General features: G+C 41.3%; 1 protein-coding gene across 1 annotated transcript in view; it reads right to left on the bottom strand.

Annotated features, from left to right (window-relative positions):
• Positions 1 to 13,482, bottom strand: part of si:ch211-254n4.3 (uncharacterized protein LOC100003386 homolog) — a 172,503-nt gene extending 159,021 nt beyond the window's left edge. The window contains exon 1 of the mRNA XM_017693495.2: positions 12,795 to 13,482. The gene's annotated coding sequence lies outside the window, so the exon portion shown is untranslated. The remainder of the gene's footprint in view (positions 1 to 12,794) is intronic.
• Positions 13,483 to 19,629: the final 6,147 nt, after the last annotated feature.

The raw sequence follows: 19,629 nt of genomic DNA, 5'->3' as shown, positions 1-19,629 counted from the left end.
ACACACACACACACACACACACACATTTTCTGAAACTGCTTATCTTTATGGGTTGTAGGGGTGTACCCTGGACAGGTCACCAGTCCATCAAAGGGTCCTAATTTCTCTTCCTTTTCTTCTTTCCTACTAGCTTAACTTACAGCTTGATCTTCTTAGCTTGCTAGCTAGAGCTCAGCTCTGATATTTTTTTCTGCAATGCTTTCAGAACTCCCCAGCCTTGTGATTGCCAGGGACAACAGGGTCCATAAGGCCATACTAACAAACTGACCACTTCTAAAGATGACGCATGATGAACTTTTTAGGTAACATTCACAAATTTGATACATTTTAATATTCTACATCCTACATCATTGCAAAAAGTTGTCAACTATACATAATAGGCTGTTACATCTTGAACCTGACATGAATAAATAATGTGAAAAGACTGAAAATTCTGAAATTTTCCATGCATATCAAACACAATGCCTTTCTTCTATTTTTGCGATGTTGACTGAGCCACGAAAAAAGAAAAGAAAAAAACAAACAAACAAGAATGTCTTCAAATTAGGCCACATGTTTAAAGGTCTCTGGGCACATAGTCAATATTCAAAATGGTTGCCATACATTTCTAACTGTACAGCTTTATAGTAGGCCTATATAGTAGACCTTCACAATCATGAAATTTTAGCTGACAATTGCCATGAAAATAATTGTGATTAACAATTTAATTGTCTTCTAATGTTCATTGCATGCAGCTCTTAACATTACTCACTGTTGCCCTCTAAATGTGTTATTAATAAACATCAAATAAAACAAACATTACTCACTGTTGCCCTCTAAATGTGTTATTAATAAACATCAAATAAAACAAACATTACTCACTGTTGCCCTCTAAATGTGTTATTAATAAACATCAAATAAAACAAACATTACTCACTGTTGCCCTCTAAATGTGTTATCAATAAACATCAAATAAAACAAACATTACTCACTGTTGCCCTCTAAATGTGTTATTAATAAACATCAAATAAAACAAACATTACTCACTGTTGCCCTCTAAATGTGTTATTAATAGACATCAAATAAAACAAACATTATTCACTGTTGCCCTCTAAATGTGTTATTAACAGACATCAAATAAAACAAACATTACTCACTGTTGCCCTCTAAATGTGTTATTAATAAACATCAAATAAAACAACCATAACTCACTGTTGCCCTCTAAATGTGTTATTAATAAACATCAAATAAAACAACCATTACTCACTGTTGCCCTCTAAATGTGTTATTAATAAACATCAAATAAAACAAACATTACTCACTGTTGCCCTCTAAATGTGTTATTAATAAACATCAAATAAAACAAACATTATTCACTGTTGCCCTCTAAATGTGTTATTAATAGACATCAAATAAAACAAACATTACTCACTGTTGCCCTCTAAATATCAAAATTGTGATGAAGAGCCAACTGTATTCACCAGTACTCTTTTAGTGCTTGGTTCTGACATCAGATGTCTTACAAAAGCAAAGTTATTGATGACAAAAGTCAAATCTACTGATGCAGTCAAGTTGGCAATAAACTCACTCTGAAAAAAAGTGACCTTTAGTGCCTACAGTGCTACCTAGACTACATTATATTTGGCACAAAATATGAGTTTGACATTTTGACTAGATGTCTATGGGGAAATGTTTCTAGCAAGCAAGATGGAAGCAGTGCCACAAATCTCCACTCATACATGCGACTTAAAACTGAGACGCTAATCCTGGTCCTCAATGTCATTCCATTGTGTGCTGCGTGGGGTGGGTCGGGGTGGGGGGGTGGGTCGGGGTGGGGGGGTGGGGGTTGGCACTTCATCTAACTGAAAAACTGCAGTGCTTCAAATGACCTCTAGGGGCACAGTATTGCAAGTTGAAAACCTTAGCTCATCAGCTTGTTTTCTATAGCATGGATTGGCTGTTCCCAGTACATGGCCTGGTATGTAACAAAGAAAAGTAACTGTTTTGAGCAAGAGCCCAGCTCCATTTCATCATCTCTGAAATGGAGCTCTGAAATCCTTTTTTCTCTACTAGCACAGGCTTTTTACATCTTCTATCAGTGGTATCATGCCACACAGAGCTCTCTAGGTCAGAGTACATAAGAGCACAGACACAGCACAAAATGTGCCTCAATGTAATCACAATATGCACTCACAAGTGCCTGAATTTAACGTTCAGTCTACTAAGAGTGCAGCTTGCCAAGCAAACTGCTTCCTCATGGTACAGAGGGCTTAAAAGAATTTTGTCACATAAGTACATCAGGTCATGAGAGTTAAACAGTGGTATTCTGATAAATTTTTTCAGTGGTATTCTGATAAATTTTTTCAATGCTTGCTCAAGGCTCATGCCTCCACCTCACCACTGTGTCTGATGCCATTGTTGATGCAAGTCTCTCAATGTTGAGATCCTAAAGTACATTTATGCCTTGTTCTAGCCCTCTGGGGCCAGTGTTTGAAATTCAATGTTTCTATATATGCTTCTCTATTTTTACAGTGCAGAAATATGGCTCAAACATTTCCTGAATCTATAGACACTGCCCTTTCAATTCCATCTTATCCCAAGATCATAGGTGACTCACATCCGGGGTTATGAAGCTATGAGGAGGGACTGAGAAGCATATCTGCTGCATCCAAAACCACATACTACCGTACTAATTAGTAAGTTACAGCTAGTACACAACCATCACAAGTCCATTCATCTGTATGGTATGTATACTAAAATACAGGGGCGTCCAATCTTATCCGCAGAGGGTAGGTGTGGCTGCAGGTTTTCACTCCAATAAAGCAGGAAAAGTATTTCCAAATGTTAGTAAGTCAAGCAGAATATGTAATCAGCTGCACGTGTGACAACTCCATCTACCTTTAGTGGAAAGCTCCAATGTTTTGTGCAACCCTCTCTCAAAAGCATAGCCAAGAGGAATACACATGCATTTTGTGTTCTGCCATGTACACGGCCCACAAACTGCACTCTTAGGCTCCTGAGCATGTTTCGTACATAATACATTGCCAGAATGCATTTGCACCTGAAATTGTTGCAAAAAGCTCAGCACATCAGACCCTCAGTGTCTACTGTTTTAAAGTGTACATGAGAGATACACAGACACAGCACACAAAGGGATGTACCAGAAAAATACACATCATACAATATCCACAGAACTACTACAGGCAATAAATGTTTTCATCATTACTTTGCATATCCATGTGGGTTTTGTGTCAGCATTAGGTGGATTGATAACAGCATCTGCTCATGTGATAATCATAATAAACATTGTTTTTGGCATAATGTATAAGAATCTTTGCTTTATCGCACTTACTATTCACTGAAACTGCCATTTGTGCAAGTCCACACCATAAAACAACGAAACATCCAAGCTAAAAGAGTAAAAAATGATTGGAAGTCATGCAAATGAAAGAGGACATCAGCAAATTATGAAAAGGCCACTGTGTGAGAGTGTGAAGCAGTTCTGACATTAGTGAAATGTCGTGTAGCATCACAGTTAACACCGCCATAATCACACAGATCCAGTGTGAACCCTGCACAGGGTGAAAGAACAGATCAGTCAGTGCTAAAAGACAGAGAGAGAGAGTGAGAGAGAGAGAGGGAAAGAGTGAAAGTTAGCAAAGAGCTTAAAGGTCATTGTCCATTTTAAACGGCAAATTACAAAGAGAAGAGGTCAAAATGTCTTCTTTCAAATCAGCTTTTGTAAAAATGGTTATTGAGATTATAAAATATTAAGAATTACAGGAGCTCCAAGTGCTCCTGGAGGTCATAATGTCAAAGTGTAATACAGATCATAGAGCCAGTTTCCCAAACCAGGCTTAAACCAGATTTAAAAGAATTTCCAGTGTTCTGGATTCCTCATTAGCATGTCAATGTAGTCCAAGACTAAGCCTAATCCATGTCCAGGATATCGGTCTGTAGAGTACACCTCTACAGAATGCCCAGAATTCCATGCTGAATATTCATTGATGGATGGACTTCCTGGATGGTTGAATTGATGAAAAGTACACAGTTGGATGGAGGCATGGATAGATGAAAGAAAAAAAAGTTGACAGTTGCATGAATGGATGGATAGATAGATGGATGGACATAAGAGAAGCAGGTGTATAGATCAACTATATATGAACAGGTAGATATACATGCTGGATGGTCAAATAGATGAGCGGTAGGCAGACAGATGAATAGATGAATGAATAAATGTATGTATGGATGAATAGAAGAGAAATGAACAGTTGGATTGATGGAAAAGAAGTAGATGACAGATGACTGAATGGCTGGATGGATGGATGGATGGATGGATGGATGGATATAAGAGAAGTAGGTGGACAGATCAACTAGGGAAGAATAGGAGGATAGATGGATGCTGGATCGTTGAATAGATGAGAACTAGGCAAACAGATGGATGAATGATGGAAGGAGAGATGTAACAAGCCGTAGGACAGATGAATGAATGGACGGATGATTGGATACATGTATGGATAGATAGAAGAGAGGTGGACAGATGGATGGATGGATGGATGGATGGATGGATGGATGGATGGATGGATGGATGGACGGACGGACGCATGTACGGAAGGATAGAAGAGGACAGTCAGATGGATGGAAGAGAAGTAGATGATGGATGGTTGGATAGGTCAATGGAATGGATGGATGATGGATGGAGGGATGTAACAGAAGCCGATGGATACAGAAAGGAACAGTCCGACAGGTGGATGGGAGGAGCAGAGAGAACAATGGATGAATGCATAAGGACAAACGCCATTACGTTACGTGTGTGATATTAAGATAAAATCAAGAGCCATTCCTACACCACACCATCTGATTCACTACAGAGTTCTCCTCCTCCAAACTCTACACTGGGAAGGTCAAAATGCCACAGTCTCTCAAGAACAAGCTCAGAATTTAATGACAGACATCATAGCAAATGCAGCTCTGCATGTGATAACCATACATATGCATAAGGCATTAGTACAAAAAATGGTGGCAAACTGCAGTGATTCCTGATTGGGATATGAACAAAGAAGTCAACATAACTAGTATAATCAGGCCTTGTGGTGCAGAGCTGGAACAAAAACCTGCAGACACTGCAGCCCTTCATGGATTCGGCTGAGTAGCCATTGCTTAAATACTGGCTGATAGAGTGAGAGCCCAGAAGGAAGGAAGGATTTAGAGGAGGACAGAAATGTGTGGCAGAGCCTGCAGGTGGAGAGCAGAGAGGGAATCCCCAGTGAGCCTCTTTCAGGGCTATTATCTTTCTCTCTGTCCTCTTTTTCTCCAGAGAGATGAAATAGAGGAAGCAAAGGATGAGGGACCGTGCCTGGCTTTTTTCAGGCTGTTTAAGCAGGTCTGGGAATGAGGTACAAGAGAGCAAAGCAGAACAGAACAGACTACGAGATCTTGGCAAGATCAAGAGATCCTAGTCCTTGTACTGAGAATCTACAGATGCTGATCGAATCCTGATCCACATTTGCATTTTCTTAGAAAATGCAATAAATTCCAGGCTTATTACATACTAAGGTTTATTATTCAGTAATTACACGGACTTAAACACAAACTGGGTGAATTATTCTTAAGTTATAGATGTATGCAATAAAACTGTGAGCCTGCTCATGGGCTCTAGCCATGTCAGGGGTTAACCCTTTTAAAGGCCATGGGCCCACCACCCAAAGTTTTATTACACACTTCTATAACTTAAATATCCTTACATTAACTTACATTGAAAGTTAAGAGTGTTTTAGCCTCTATTGTAAACTTATTATTTTAAAAATGCATGATTCTTCTTTAGATATGACGATAGGCTAGCTGGTCTGCTTTTAAATGGAGTCACTTCACTTCATTGTTGTGTTTATCGTGACTATGTATAGTATGATGCCTGTTGAACAAAACACACACTTTAGGATTTAGGAACAATTTTTGAAATGACCATTTTATAATGTCTCAAATACGTTCATTGCACAATATAGATAACAATGATAATAAGTGAGGGCGGCACGGAGGTGTGGTGGGTAGCGCTGTCGCCTCACAGCAAGGAGGGCCTGGGTTCGATTCCCCGGCCAGGCGACCATGGTCCTCTCTGTATGTGTGTTTGCATGTTCTCCCCGTGTCTGCGTGGGTTTCCTCTGGGTTCTCCGGTTTCCTCCCACAGTCCAAAGACATGCAGTCAGGCCAATTAGACATGCTACATTGCCCCTAGGTGTGAGTGACTGTCTGTGTCTGTCTGTCTGCCCTGCGATGGACTGGCGACCTGTCCAGGGTGTATCCTGCCTTCTGCCCGAAGACTGCTGGGATAGGCTCCAGCACCCCCCCCGCGACCCTGACGGAGAATCGGCTTCAAAAATGGATGGATGGATGGATGATAATAAGTGATAAGTTCTGGTTAAAATAGTGTGTCTCTGACTGAATAAGCCACTGTTTTCTGTTTTTAGTTAGAATGCACAAAATTGCAAAAGCAGTATTCTCTATTGTGAAAAGCAAAAATAATAATATACAACAGCTAGCTGCTTCTTCTAATGCTACTAAAACAAACATGCATTTTTATTTGCTTTATAGTCTTACAAAAATGGTACATGTTTAATTTATATAGTGATGCAAGTTTGTTGTGACAGTAACCATTGCTGCTCTACATATTGTACATACAATACTAGGAGTGAGAAAAAAAATCACATTTGAAGTATTTTATATGCTAAAAGTTCAGGGTAGAGTACTTTTTGGGCTGTGCAAATGTCCCCTATAATTAGTCAGTTTGCAGAATGGTTAAGTTACTTGCTGTCCTTGAGGAGAGCACAGTTCAATCCTGGCATAAGTAATCAGTCATTTGTTCTATCGATACACTTCTGTCATCTCATGACATCACTCCAGTGCTGTGCATGTGCAATTATTTGATGCATTCTGTCATCAAAGCCCTTATTGATATGTTTATTGTGGAAGCCCAGAGGACAATACCTATGAATTGACCTATCTATGCAGTTTATCCTGCAGACCTAATTTTCGTAGTTTAAATCTGTCCAACATGCAGAGTATGCCTTAACTCAAGTGATAGAAATGTGCCTGATTCACATTTAGTTTGTTGCAACATACATGTGTAACTGTGAAAGTTAACAACTGCAGAAAATACCTGCAGTCAGTTTAAATAATTGCAATCAGGCAATTATGTAAGAACTGCCTACATTGGACTTTAACTGGACTTAATATAGCTGATGCTGATTATTCCAATATGCCTTGAACAATTTTTTTAGGTCAGCTCGGGACGTCCCTAGTGGGAAAAGAAGAAATGTTCTGAAATAATTGCATTGTCCCCAGGAGTCTTCTTCTAAAACCTCATGTTCATTTTCTACTCAGATACGCCAAGAGATCTCCTTACAGCATACCATCCCAGTCTAGCACCGGGTTCTGCCTGAACAGACAGTACAAGGCCTGAATTAATATGAGGAAATCTCGAGACATTCATCAGAACCCTCCGGATGCACGCGCAGGCACGTGGAGATGTGCGCACACACAGAGGTATTCAGACGCTCTGTCTTTGTTAATGTCTTTGATGGATTAATCACCTAACAGGCGATCAATTACAGGATAATGGGTGCGCGGAGGTCTGTTAGACATTAATCCCCCCTCCCCGGCAGCTCTCAGTGGTTTGGAAGTAGGTGAAATTGAACACTGCTCAGCCACACACACACTCAAACACAATGCCACACGGTCCTGCATCGCTCCCACAAGGGCTGACCTCTCACCCTTAGCCATCAGCAATTCCCACAAATAACCACACTGTAATAATACCCCAACAGCACCACGGACACACACATATACACAGAGTCGTGCAGAGACGAGGGGGGTACTCTAATTAATCAGACAGGAATAGGATCAGAGCAATAGGAGCTGGGAGGTTATTATTACTGCTGCTGCTGTAATACACTGAAATGCTCCTAAATACATAAAATACAGTCATAAAACTAATTAGAAGAAAAATGTTTCTCTGCAAAATGGAGGAAAGAAGAAATAAGGGACAAATAGAGATAAGGAGGGAGAGAGAGATACAGACAGACAGAGAGAGAGACAGAGAGACACAGAGGCAGAGACAGAGAGAGACTGAGGCAGTGAGATGGGCAAGCAGTGGAGAAGAGACTGGGAGAAAGAGACAGATACAAGGAGCGAGAGAGAGAGAGAGAGAGAGAGAGAGAGAGAGAGAAAGAGAGAGATAGAGAGAGGGAGAAAATGGGTGAAAGAGAGAGAAAAAGAGAGACAAAGTGAGAGAAAGAGAGAAAGAGAAAGAGAAGGTGAAAGAGAGAGAGAAAGTAAAAGAGAGAGACAGAGAGAAAGAGAGAAGATAAAGGAGTGTTGAAGAAAGGGACAGATATAGGGAGCTAGAGAGAGAAAGAGACAGAGAAAGAGAGAGAGAGATGAAAGAGTGAGAGAGGGAGAGAATGAGTGAAAGAGAGAGAAAAAGAGACAAAGCGAGAGAAAGAGAGAGAGAGAATGGGTGAAAGAGAGAAAAAAGAGAAAGCGAGAGAAAGAGAGATAGAAGGTGAAAGAGAAAGAGAGAGACAGAGAAAGAGAGAGAAATATAAAGGAGTGTGTGAGAGGGAGAGAATGGGTGAAAGAGAAAGAGAAAAAAGACAAAGCAAGAGAAAGAGAGAGAGAAGGTGAAAGAGAGAAGATAAAGTAGTGTGTGAGAGAGAGAGAGAGAAAGAGAGAGAAAGAGAGAGGGAGAAAATGGGTGAAAGAGAGAGAAAAAGAGAGACAAAGAGAGAAAGAGAGAGAAAGAGAAAGAGAAGGTGAAAAAGAGAGAGAAAGTAAAAGAGAGAGACAGAGAGAAAGAGAGAAGATAAAGGAGTGTGGAAGAAAGGGACAGATATAGGGAGCTAGAGAGAGAAAGAGACAGAGAAAGAGAAAGAGAGATGAAAGAGTGAGAGAGGGAGAGAATGAGTGAAAGAGAGAAAAAGAGAGACAAAGTGAGAGAAAGAGAGAGAGAGAATGGGTGAAAGAGAGAAAAAAAGAGAAAGCGAGAGAGAAAGAGAGATAAAGAGAGAGAGAAGGTGAAAGAAAAAGAGAGAGACAGAGAAAGAGAGAGAAATATAAAGGAGTGTGTGAGAGGGAGAGAATGGGTGAAAGAGAGAGAGAAAAAAGAGACAAAGCAAGAGAAAGAGAGAGAGAAGGTGAAAGAGAGAAGATAAAGTAGTGTGTGAGAGGGAGAGAATGGGTGAAAGAGAGAAAAAAGATAAAGCGAGAGAGAGAAAGAGAAAGAGAGATGGTGAAAGAGAGAAAGAAAGTGAAAGAGAGAGAGAGACAGAGAGAAGATAAAGGAGTGTGTGAGAGGGAGAGAATGGGTGAAAGAGAGAGAAAGAGAGAGAGAAGGTGAAAGAGAGAGAAAGAACGTGAAAGAGACAAAGAGATGGAGAGAGAAGATAAAGGAGTGTGTGAGAGGGACAGAACGGGTGAAAGAAAGAGGGAGAAGGTGAAAGAGAAAGAAAGTGAAAGAGAGAGACAGACAGAGAGAAAGAGAGAGAGAGAGAGAGAGAGAGAGAGAGAGACAGACAGAGAGAAAGAGATGGAGAGAGAAGATAAAGGAGTGTGTGAGAGGGAGAGAATGAGTGAAATAGAGAGAAAGAGAGAGGGAGAAGGTGAAAGAGAGAGAAAGAAAGTGAAAGAGAGAGACAGAGAGAGAGAAAAGGCTGAAAGAGTGAGAGAGGGAAAAATATAGAAAATTAGGAGAGAGAGAGAGAGGGAGAAAGAGAGAGAGCGAGAGAGAGAGAGAGAGAGAGAGAGAGAGAGAGACTGCGGGACGCTTTGAGGAAATTAGAGCGATAAGGGAAAAGGAGGATGTGAGGACACAAGATAAATAGGTTTTTAAACATGTTTTTTTTTTTTTTGGAAATAAAAGAAAGGAAAATGCACCGGATACACAAAGGCCTGAAATTACTCCACTTTAGACAGCCGCTCTGTAAGTCGCCAAACATAATTAGCTCTCTCTGTTTCTCTCTCTCTCTTTCTCTCTTCTGCTTCCTGCTGTTACAGTGATTAGTAAATCACCATCGTGAGCTCTCCACTCATTGTAAACTCTCTCTAATTACACTGCATTGTTCTTGAGTGCTGGCAGCAGACCTCGCCTGCAGACTGCAGCGTAACTTTGCCCCCATTTTCAACCTGTTTATACTTATTTGCCAACTCACAAATTATTATAGATGAGCTGTGATCAGACTGCTGCGCAGCTTGGCTCACCCGGGTGCACTGGCATCAAAAGAGAGCAACTCAAATCACTCAGGCTGTGTCCACAATCACATGCTATTAAACCACACTACGATTCTGAATGCGCTACTAATTGTGGCGTACTGTTTAATATATTAGTATGCTAGTGACAAGAACTGGAGACCCCGAGAATTTAGTGCCTCTAACGGTTAGCTTTAAAGCACCTCTCATACTACCTCACACAAACTGCCTCACATAAAGAAATTACAGTGCCTGGTTACATAGTTCTGTGCGAAGGTTTTAGGCATGTAAGCAAATTTTTAAACAATTTACCTCAGCAGTGAGTTGATCACAATATACATTAGAATAAAGTCATATTCATAATTCAAATAAACATAAAAACAATAAAAAAGTAACAAGAATTTCTTGAGGCTATATTTTTCCTTGACACCTTCACAGCCGCCACAGAGACTCGTTAATATCATCAATTACATCATGAGCACAATTTACTGAAGCACTGATTGGTCAACCCAGGAGCTGCTTTTTAACTACATATAATACTGGGCTTCCTCGAGGAGAGGTTTGAAAATGGTTAAATACACTAACATCCAAATATTAACACTTTTCTCAGCGAATAAACACAAACTACACAAATAAATAGATTTTGAAAATGTGTCTTGGGTGCCTAAGACTTTTGCACAGTACTGTAAATTATTACCTGATGCCTGATACATTATTTTATAGTCCATCTGCAACAGATTTTGGCCTAAAATGTATTTGTAATATACATGCAGGGAGCTGTAAGCAATATTTACTACTAAGATTCCATTTAAAACATAGAATGCACTGTTGATAGTTCATGAGTCTCCTTGAACAGCAAATAAAGTGGCGACATTTGCACAGCAGACATCATGACCCCTGGATCCTCTCATGATACGTTTCCCTACAATGCACCGATTCACATAAATGACTTTGGTACATCTCAACAACTGAACTACGTAGAACATGCAGTCAGTGGAGAGCCCTTTTAAGACCAGCCTATACTGTACTTTGAAATAACTGTAAATATCTCATTTCTCAGCTTTTCGGCTTCAACCTAAAGTGGCCAGTTGACCACTTCACCAGCATAAAGGCTCGGTAACACTTGTAGTTCAGTGTGTGAGCACTGTCAATAATTACTTTCTATCTCTGCCTCTTTCACAGCAGAATGGAGCTATAGGCTACCACTGTGAGCTCTGAAACTGCAGAAATGCCCCCAAATGCCCCCCAAAAATAGCAGTTTTACTCCCTTAAACTCTCCCTTAAACTCTCCCTTAAACGTGTTCTTACAGCGATGGAATTTTTTATTAGTTTTAATTTTATTGAGGTTTTCATTTCATTTTTGTTTTCAGTTTAGTTGCAGTTCATGTTAAGGGTGTGTTAATAGTTTTAGTGTTTTTTTATTATTATTTAGTTTCAGTTTTCCTAAGATTTAGCTCTCCACTCCTAAACACCCATTCACACACTGAAAAATGAAACCTAGTGGTTTGACTCAGTAATTCTCAGCAATCCGTTCTGCAGTGAACATTACAGCTTTACTCAGTTCATATGCTTTTGAAAACTGTCCTGTTTATTTTTTATTACAGTTAACAAGCTGATTTTTTTCACAGCTAGCTTTATTTTAGTAATAGCTTTAGTTAATCAAATGAATTCTCTTCTTTATTATCAGAACCTGCGGCATAAAACTACCCAGCAACATCGACTTACTCAACAGATTAAACCATTTCCGTTTAGCATCAAGATCTGTGCTCTAAAACGCCGTTTTTCATCTCCTTGGGGGAGGAGCTGCGTCGTGATAAAGGTGTGGCCACGCCCTATGACAACAGCGTTATTGGATAACCTTATATTTACTTTTTTTGATGCTAAATCAGTAATAAACGATTTCTCACACAAGTCACCAGAACGCATCAAAGACACATCAAAGAAATGCTGCTCAGGGGAAGGACCCTCACACACACTCTCTCTGCTCGTGGTTGGTCAGGGTGGATGGTCCAGCTGATTCGTAAGACTGAACTACGTAGCGTTCAGAGTGCCCGAGCGTTAATTCTCCCACCTGTTTTCCGACAGAGTCCGCCCTCTTACTGAGGGATTGGCGGGTGGTTGTGAGCCTTAGCGCAGGAGGGCGGGGTTTGTCAGAAAACGGGTGGGAAAAACATCAACCCAGGCGGCGGGCTGGCAGGCAGAGAAGCGTGAGACGTGAGGCGCGAGCGCACCGTCCTGCAGCAGCTGCAGCGGCAGAAATCCTCACTGCCTCATTTCCTCACACATTCCACCTCCATCAGTCTATCAGCCACTTTACTCTCACACCTCACACGCAAATGTTAATGAAGGTCCCCCAGCGCGCCGCTCGCCACCGCAGGAAGACAAACAAGCCTCAACTTTTCATTAATACATTAATAGTTCGGCTGCGTTTTTAATCTAACTAAAACAGCTAATGTAGCCACAGTGTTACCAGCACAAACCTTCCCCCTAACTGCGCCCACCTTTCTGAGAAAACCAAAGAAATGTGAGAATAAAAATGCAGGAAAACAATTTAAAACATGGGTTTTTTACATTACCTGTTGGCTTTTATTCCTGCCTGAAACCCGCTCTCATTGCCCTTCCATTACAAGCCATGAAGGAACCGGACAGATCACCTCCTCCTCCTCTCCTTAAAAGCCTCCGGCGCTCCGCACCAGCACGCGCTGCACAAATCCCCCCTTAACCCGGCGCGCGCTGTCTCTGCACTTCAACCCCTCAAAAAAGAATAGCTCTGCAGTTTAACTGGCGGGAGCGGCGTCACCGCGCGCTCACATGAAACATCCGGGGAAAAAAGTGCGAGCCGGGCTGCACTGGACTGGACTGGGCTGGGCTGGAGTGTGATGGACTGGGCTGCGCTGGACTGGGCTGGACTGGGCTGGACTGGTTGGGTGGCGCGCGCGCGACCTGGGACGCGCGCCTTCGGAAAGTTGGTGCTCGTCCGCTCCCTCGCGCCGCGTCCCTCACTCACTCAGCGACATCGCCATCGCAACCAAGGAGCCAAACTTCGCCTCAGTGCTTTCATTTGCTTTCTGGACCAAATTTGAAATCAAACAAGCTCGCGCGCACACTCAGAGTTCCATTTTCCCGCGTCGAGTCTTCGTTTCCAGTTTCTTTCCGTTCCCGCGCTGTCGCCCTCCCAGCCTGAGCCCGAGGAGCCGAGGCGCCGCGGCCGCTAGATGGGCTTTCTGCTCTGACAGGGGCAGCACGGGGCTCGAGCCGCACCGCCTCGCGCGCGCACACGCTCGCTGGCGCTCTTTCCCGGCCGGCCGAGTGGCGCTTTGGCGCCACCTAGTGGCCAGGTTTCATCTCTCTGTGCTTCTCTTCCCGTTTTTCCGAATTTGGGAAGAGAGGCGCAGCGGCGGAGCAGCGCAGGTGCCTACATGAACCACGAAACAGCCATTTGGAGCTAAATGCGAAGAATTAAAACAGAACGGGAATGAAAAATAGACTGTCTTCGCCATGGCCTGTATCCGGGTATGTGAGCCGCTTCAGATAAGTTTGTATGTGGATGAACAAGCTGTGCAAAAGTCAGGGACCGCCCTTCAGCTTAATGTCCAGTCAAAACAGCCATTCAAGGTGCAGTGTGTAAGATTTAGGGGGAGTAGACATGGAACCATGTTTTCATTAGTGTATGGTCACCTTCCCGCTGAAAAGACCCATAAAAAGAAGGCGTTTCTGATGCTTTTATAATGTGTTTCAGCTTTTTTAATTGGTTGAGATCACAATGTAAATGACCCTGAAAGCTTCTACCAAGTGACCAGTGGCTGATTCTAAATGTGCTTACTGGTTTCCTAATGGGATATAAATATATTCTACAGGAAACTAGTGATCTCTGTTGGAAACCACACACACACACACACACACACACACACACACACACACACACACACACACACACACACACACAAACCTTCTAAGCCACTTATCCTTCTGGGTTGTGGGGGGAGCTGGAGCCTCTCTCAGCAGTCACAGGGTGGAAGGCAGGATACACCTTAGACAGGTCACCAGTCCATTGCAGGGAAACCAATGAAGCCAATTCCCATTAGAAAGCAAAACCATAGGTTTTAATCCTAATTGTTTCTAATGGTGTTTTTTCAGCAGGGCTGCAAGTATGAATGGTTGTGTTTCTGTGGGCTTAGAATGAGTCCATCGTATCGACATAGGGAGCAGGTCCTCTTCCAACAAAAACTGCCATGTTGCACCGCCATGTTTCTACATTAGCCCAGAACGGACAAACCAAACACTGGCTCTAGAGAATGTCTTTTGTGTTTCTATGTTAAAAGTGGGAGCTTACATTTGATGGCGCTATAGCACTGGTTGGAAGGAGAATTGGTGGTCGTTGCTGGTGCTGGCTCATGCTTTTGTGTTATGAGACGTTTGAGAACCCACATTTTGGCAAACGGTGGTCCATGCTAATTATTTAGCACAAGAAAAAGCAAGGGAATGAATCACCATCGTCAAAGAAATGAAAAACATGACAGCAACCGTACTCTACGAAAGGGAGAGGTGAGGGAGGGGTATTCAGTTGGTTGGAATTTGCGACCTCTCCACTAGATGCTGATAAATTTTACACTCTGCACCTTTAAGCAGAAGTTATTTATTTTTCAGCAGCAGGAAAAAGCAGAAAAGGTACTTCACAATAAAATGACACAAACAACCCACAACTAAATATAAAATCAAAATGTTCAGTATTTAACCCTCTCAGGGCAGCAATGTCATATGTAACATCAGTGGTTCCCATAGATAGAAAACTTATTTTGTGAACGATGCATGCCAGAGAATCATTTTGCCCAGAAAGACAGTTATTGCTCCGGCAACAAGTCAGGAACACAACCTCTGACTGATCGACATACTCAACCCAAGGTGTCAGTGGATGGCTAATAGCCCTGCCAACAACAATAACTGTTTTCAACACAGAGAAAGGGATAACCACATAATACATTTGGTGTTGAGTTTGTCATTCAGAGTCTCCAAAAAGACAGTACAGTTCAAGGTTGGATTACAATCCTAACCCCAAAAGGGATAGAACTGCAATAGAGACTTCACTGAAACAACAAAACACCAACCTTCCAGGAAAACATTACGTCTTTAGCATGCAGTGTTCCCAAGATGTTTATTCTTTTACCTACTACAACTTTGTTGTCGCATACAACATCATTGACCTGAGAGGGTTAAGGAGTCTCACACACACACACACACACACACACACACACACACACACACACACACACACATACATCTTCTAAGCCGCTTCTCCTTCTGGGTTGCAGGGGGTACTGGAGCCAATCCCAGCTATCACTGGGTGAAAGGCAGGATACACCCTGGAAAGGTCGCAGGTCCATCACAGGGCAGATAGACAGACAGATACATTCGTTAAGGAGTCTCACTTTTCCTTTATTACAGCTTCCATTCTTTTTGTAGACTTATGTTCAGTTCTCTGAAACCTGCAGGGATGGTCCTCCACACCTACAAAGTTCAGTCTTAGAGGTTGGTTACATATGCTGCTTCTAATGATCCGTGTTACCCAACACATTGAGTAATGTTGAGTTCTAGACGCTGGTGTGGTCAGTTCATTGTTCTGAGAACTCTCAGTAACAGAGTCTTGACAGATACACATTCTTTCAGATCCATAGAACTGAGTTGTTGGAACAGAGTTACAAAGGGTAGTGGTTGAAATCTTGCCCTACGAAAAGAGAAAACCTTCAAAAAAATAAAAATAAAATAAATAAATAAACATTGCTTCATTATCAGGCTATTAGCGGTGCTCGTCTGCCTGTCTGCAGTGATAGCAGAGACTGGAAAACTTCAGCACCCTCACTGCTGGCCTTCAGTTACATTTAGGGCATCATATGCTTTCAAAGAGGGGGACAATTATTTATTACCCACCTTGTGTGGCTGACTGCCTACCTAAAATCATAAAAAAGCATATTTTAGTCTCATTTAAAGCTTCTGTGCAACAGCAAACAGCATATCAGATTGTTTACTGCCCAAATATGTTCAGTACTGACCCTTCATTTCCATAACAAAACGCTCATCAGCAGCAAGCAGAGAAACCTTGTGCAGAGAAATGTGGAGAGCAAGTGGACACATACTGTCACAGGATGGACAGAAACACCTGTGGATTTTTTCACATCTGAAGCAAGAGTGGAGCTCAATTTTCTCCACTCTAAGAGTTGAAAGCCTTATTCTTTATCTAATGGTGACAGTTTTGGTGGTCTACCAGATGATAGGAGTCCCATTTTCTCTGTAGCTTTAACTTTTTCTTAGTCCAGTTTTGGAAACTGCTGTTTTTCTTGCTCATATTTCCTCAGACTTTCTCCTTCTTTAAGCAAGAGGATTATCTAATATCTGATCTCTCCAGAAATGTCTCCTAAAAACGATTAACTCAATTTTGACGGGAAATTACATGAATGAAGAGCGGTTTATAGTAAGTCAGGTGTGATTAGTGAGTGAACTGTATTAAGTGCAATTAGTGAGTGAACTGTGTTAGGTGTGATTAGTGAGTGAACTGTGTTAGGTGTGATTAGTGAGTGAACTGTGTTAGGTGTGATTAGTGAGTGAACTGTGTTAGGTGTGATTAGTGAGTGAACTGTGTTATGTGTGATTAGTGGATGAACTGTGTTAGGTGTGATTAGTGAGTGAACTGTGTTAGGTGTGATTAGTTAGTGAACTGTGTTAAGTGTGATTAGTTAGTGAACTGTGTTAAGTGTGATTAGTTAGTGAACTGTGTTAGGTGTGATTAGTGAGTGAACTGTGTTAGGTGTGATTAGTGAGTGAACTGTGTTAGGTGTGATTAGTGAGTGAACTGTGTTAGGTGTGATTAGTGAGTGAACTGTGTTATGTGTGATTAGTGGATGAACTGTGTTAGGTGTGATTAGTGAGTGAACTGTGTTAGGTGTGATTAGTTAGTGAACTGTGTTAAGTGTGATTAGTTAGTGAACTGTGTTAAGTGTGATTAGTTAGTGAACTGTGTTAGGTGTGATTAGTGAGTGAACTGTGTTAGGTGTGATTAGTGAGTGAACTGTATTAAGTGCAATTAGTGAGTGAACTGTGTTAGGTGTGATTAGTGAGTGAACTGTGTTAGGTGTGATTAGTGAGTGAACTGTATTAAGTGCAATTAGTGAGTGAACTGTGTTAGGTGTGATTAGTGAGTGAACTGTGTTAGGTGCGATTAGTGAGTGAACTGTGTTAGGTGTGATTAGTGAGTGAGCTGTGTTAGGTGTGGTTAGTGAGTGAACTGTGTTAGGTGTGATTAGTGAGTGAACTGTATTAAGTGCAATTAGTGAGTGAACTGTGTTAGGTGTGATTAGTGAGTGAACTGTGTTAGGTGTGATTAGTGAGTGAACTGTGTTAGGTGTGATTAGTGAGTGAACTGTATTAAGTGCAATTAGTGAGTGAACTGTGTTAGGTGTGATTAGTGAGTGAATTGTGTTAGGTGCGATTAGTGAGTGAACTGTGTTAGGTGTGATTAGTGAGTGAGCTGTGTTAGGTGTGGTTAGTGAGTGAACTGTGTTAGGTGTGATTAGTGAGTGAGCTGTGTTAGGTATCATTAGTAAATGAACTGTTTAGTTATGACTAGTGAGTGAACTGTGTTAGGTGTGATTGGTTAGTGAACTGTGTTATGTGTGATTAGTGGATGAACTGTGTTAGGTGTGATTAGTTAGTGAACTGTGTTAAGTGTGATTAGTTAGTGAACTGTGTTAAGTGTGATTAGTTAGTGAACTGTGTTAGGTGTGATTTGTTTCTGAACTGTATTAGGTGTGATTAGTTAGTGAACTGTGTTAGGTGGGATTAGTTAGTGAACTGTGTTAGGTGTGATTAGTGAATGAACTGTGTTAGGTGTGATTTGTTTCTGAGCTGTGTTAGGTATGATTAGTTAGTGAACTGTGTTAGGTGTGATTAGTGAGTGAACTGTGTTAGGTGTGATTAGTGAGTGAACTGTTTAGGTGTGATTAGTGAGTGAACTGTGTTATGTGTGATTAGTGGATGAACTGTGTTAGGTGTGATTAGTTAGTTAACTGTGTTATGTGTGATTAGTTAGTTAACTGTGTTGGGTGGGACTCTTGATTTTCTCTTTATAGCTCAGTTGCAAAGAGATTGTTGACTCCCACTGTGCATTAACTTCATCTGAGTGCTCTTCACAGTAAAGTGGGTTAACTGGCTGAAGGTATAGAAGATGGACAAATGTTCTGCTTCTGCACTTATGGAGGAATCTGACTGTGCACAGAGCCGATGTGTACAGTGAGCCTGTGGCTGTGTGCAAGAGCGGAAGAGAGAATGAGAGAGAGAGAGAGAGAGAGAGAAAGAGAGAGAGAGAAATGTAAGTGGATGGAATATCAAGGCTGTAGAAGCTTTTGCTAAAAGCCTCTCAGAAGGCATTTATCGTTGTTGATACATTCAGCTGAAGTTTATTACACCTGATGGTAAGTAATGTCCTCCATTATGCTTCAAAAAGATGCCTCTCTCTTTCTCTCTCTCTCTCTCTGTCTCTCACTCTCTCTCTCTCTGTCTTTCACTCTCTTGCTGTCTCTTTTTCTCACACTGTCTCTCTCATGCTCGCCCCCCTTGCTCACACTCTTTCTCTCTGTCTCACTTTACCTTACTGTCTCTCTTATTCTCTTTCTATATCTCTTTCTCCTCTCTCTTGCTTTCCCTCATTGTCCTTCTATGTCTCATAATTTTGTGCCATTTCACTTCAATAACTCCCCCACCCCATCTCTCTTTCCTCCTTTATGATAGCTCACTTCAATCTCTTTTTAATCTTACTGTCTGGCTTTCTTTTCTCTCACTCCTCTTTTTCTCTCTCTCTCTCTCTCTCTCTCTCTCTCTGTATCTCTCTTCCCGCCTGTGTGATAGTTCACTTCAGTGTTGTTTTTACCTAACCCTCTCTGTCTTTCTGTCTCTCACTTATTTCTTTTTCTTTCTCTTACTCCTGTCTTTCTTTTGCTCACTCATTTTTTCTTTCTCACTTTTCTTCCTCTCTTTCCATCTTCCTAGTGCTCTCCCTCCCACTTTCTCGTTCCTTCCCTTATCTCACCATTACCATTATTGACACTCAAATACCTACAAATGCCTCTTGTAAGTGTTCAGAATAGAATCAAATTCACATAAATTTAATTAATCAATTTTTTTAAATGTGCTTAAAAAGTGTTAAATCTGCCCAAGTCAATCAAGTCAAATAAAACAGAATTAATTGTGCTTTTTTTTTCTTTTTTTTTTAAGTTTTATGTGATTTCCAGCTGGCATCATGAGATGAATACCTAAATCTGCTGTACTGTAAACAGGATATACGCATTACTCAACTATTCTGAGTTGGGGGATCTTTGTTGATGATTTTATGTATTTATATTGGGCCTTTGAGTTGAATCAACA

The sequence above is a fragment of the Pygocentrus nattereri genome, chromosome 28 (assembly GCF_015220715.1).
Source record: "Pygocentrus nattereri isolate fPygNat1 chromosome 28, fPygNat1.pri, whole genome shotgun sequence".
NCBI lineage: Eukaryota > Metazoa > Chordata > Actinopteri > Characiformes > Serrasalmidae > Pygocentrus > Pygocentrus nattereri.
The sequence above is the reverse complement of the archived record's forward strand: the minus strand, read 5'-3'. Positions and strand labels throughout refer to the sequence as shown.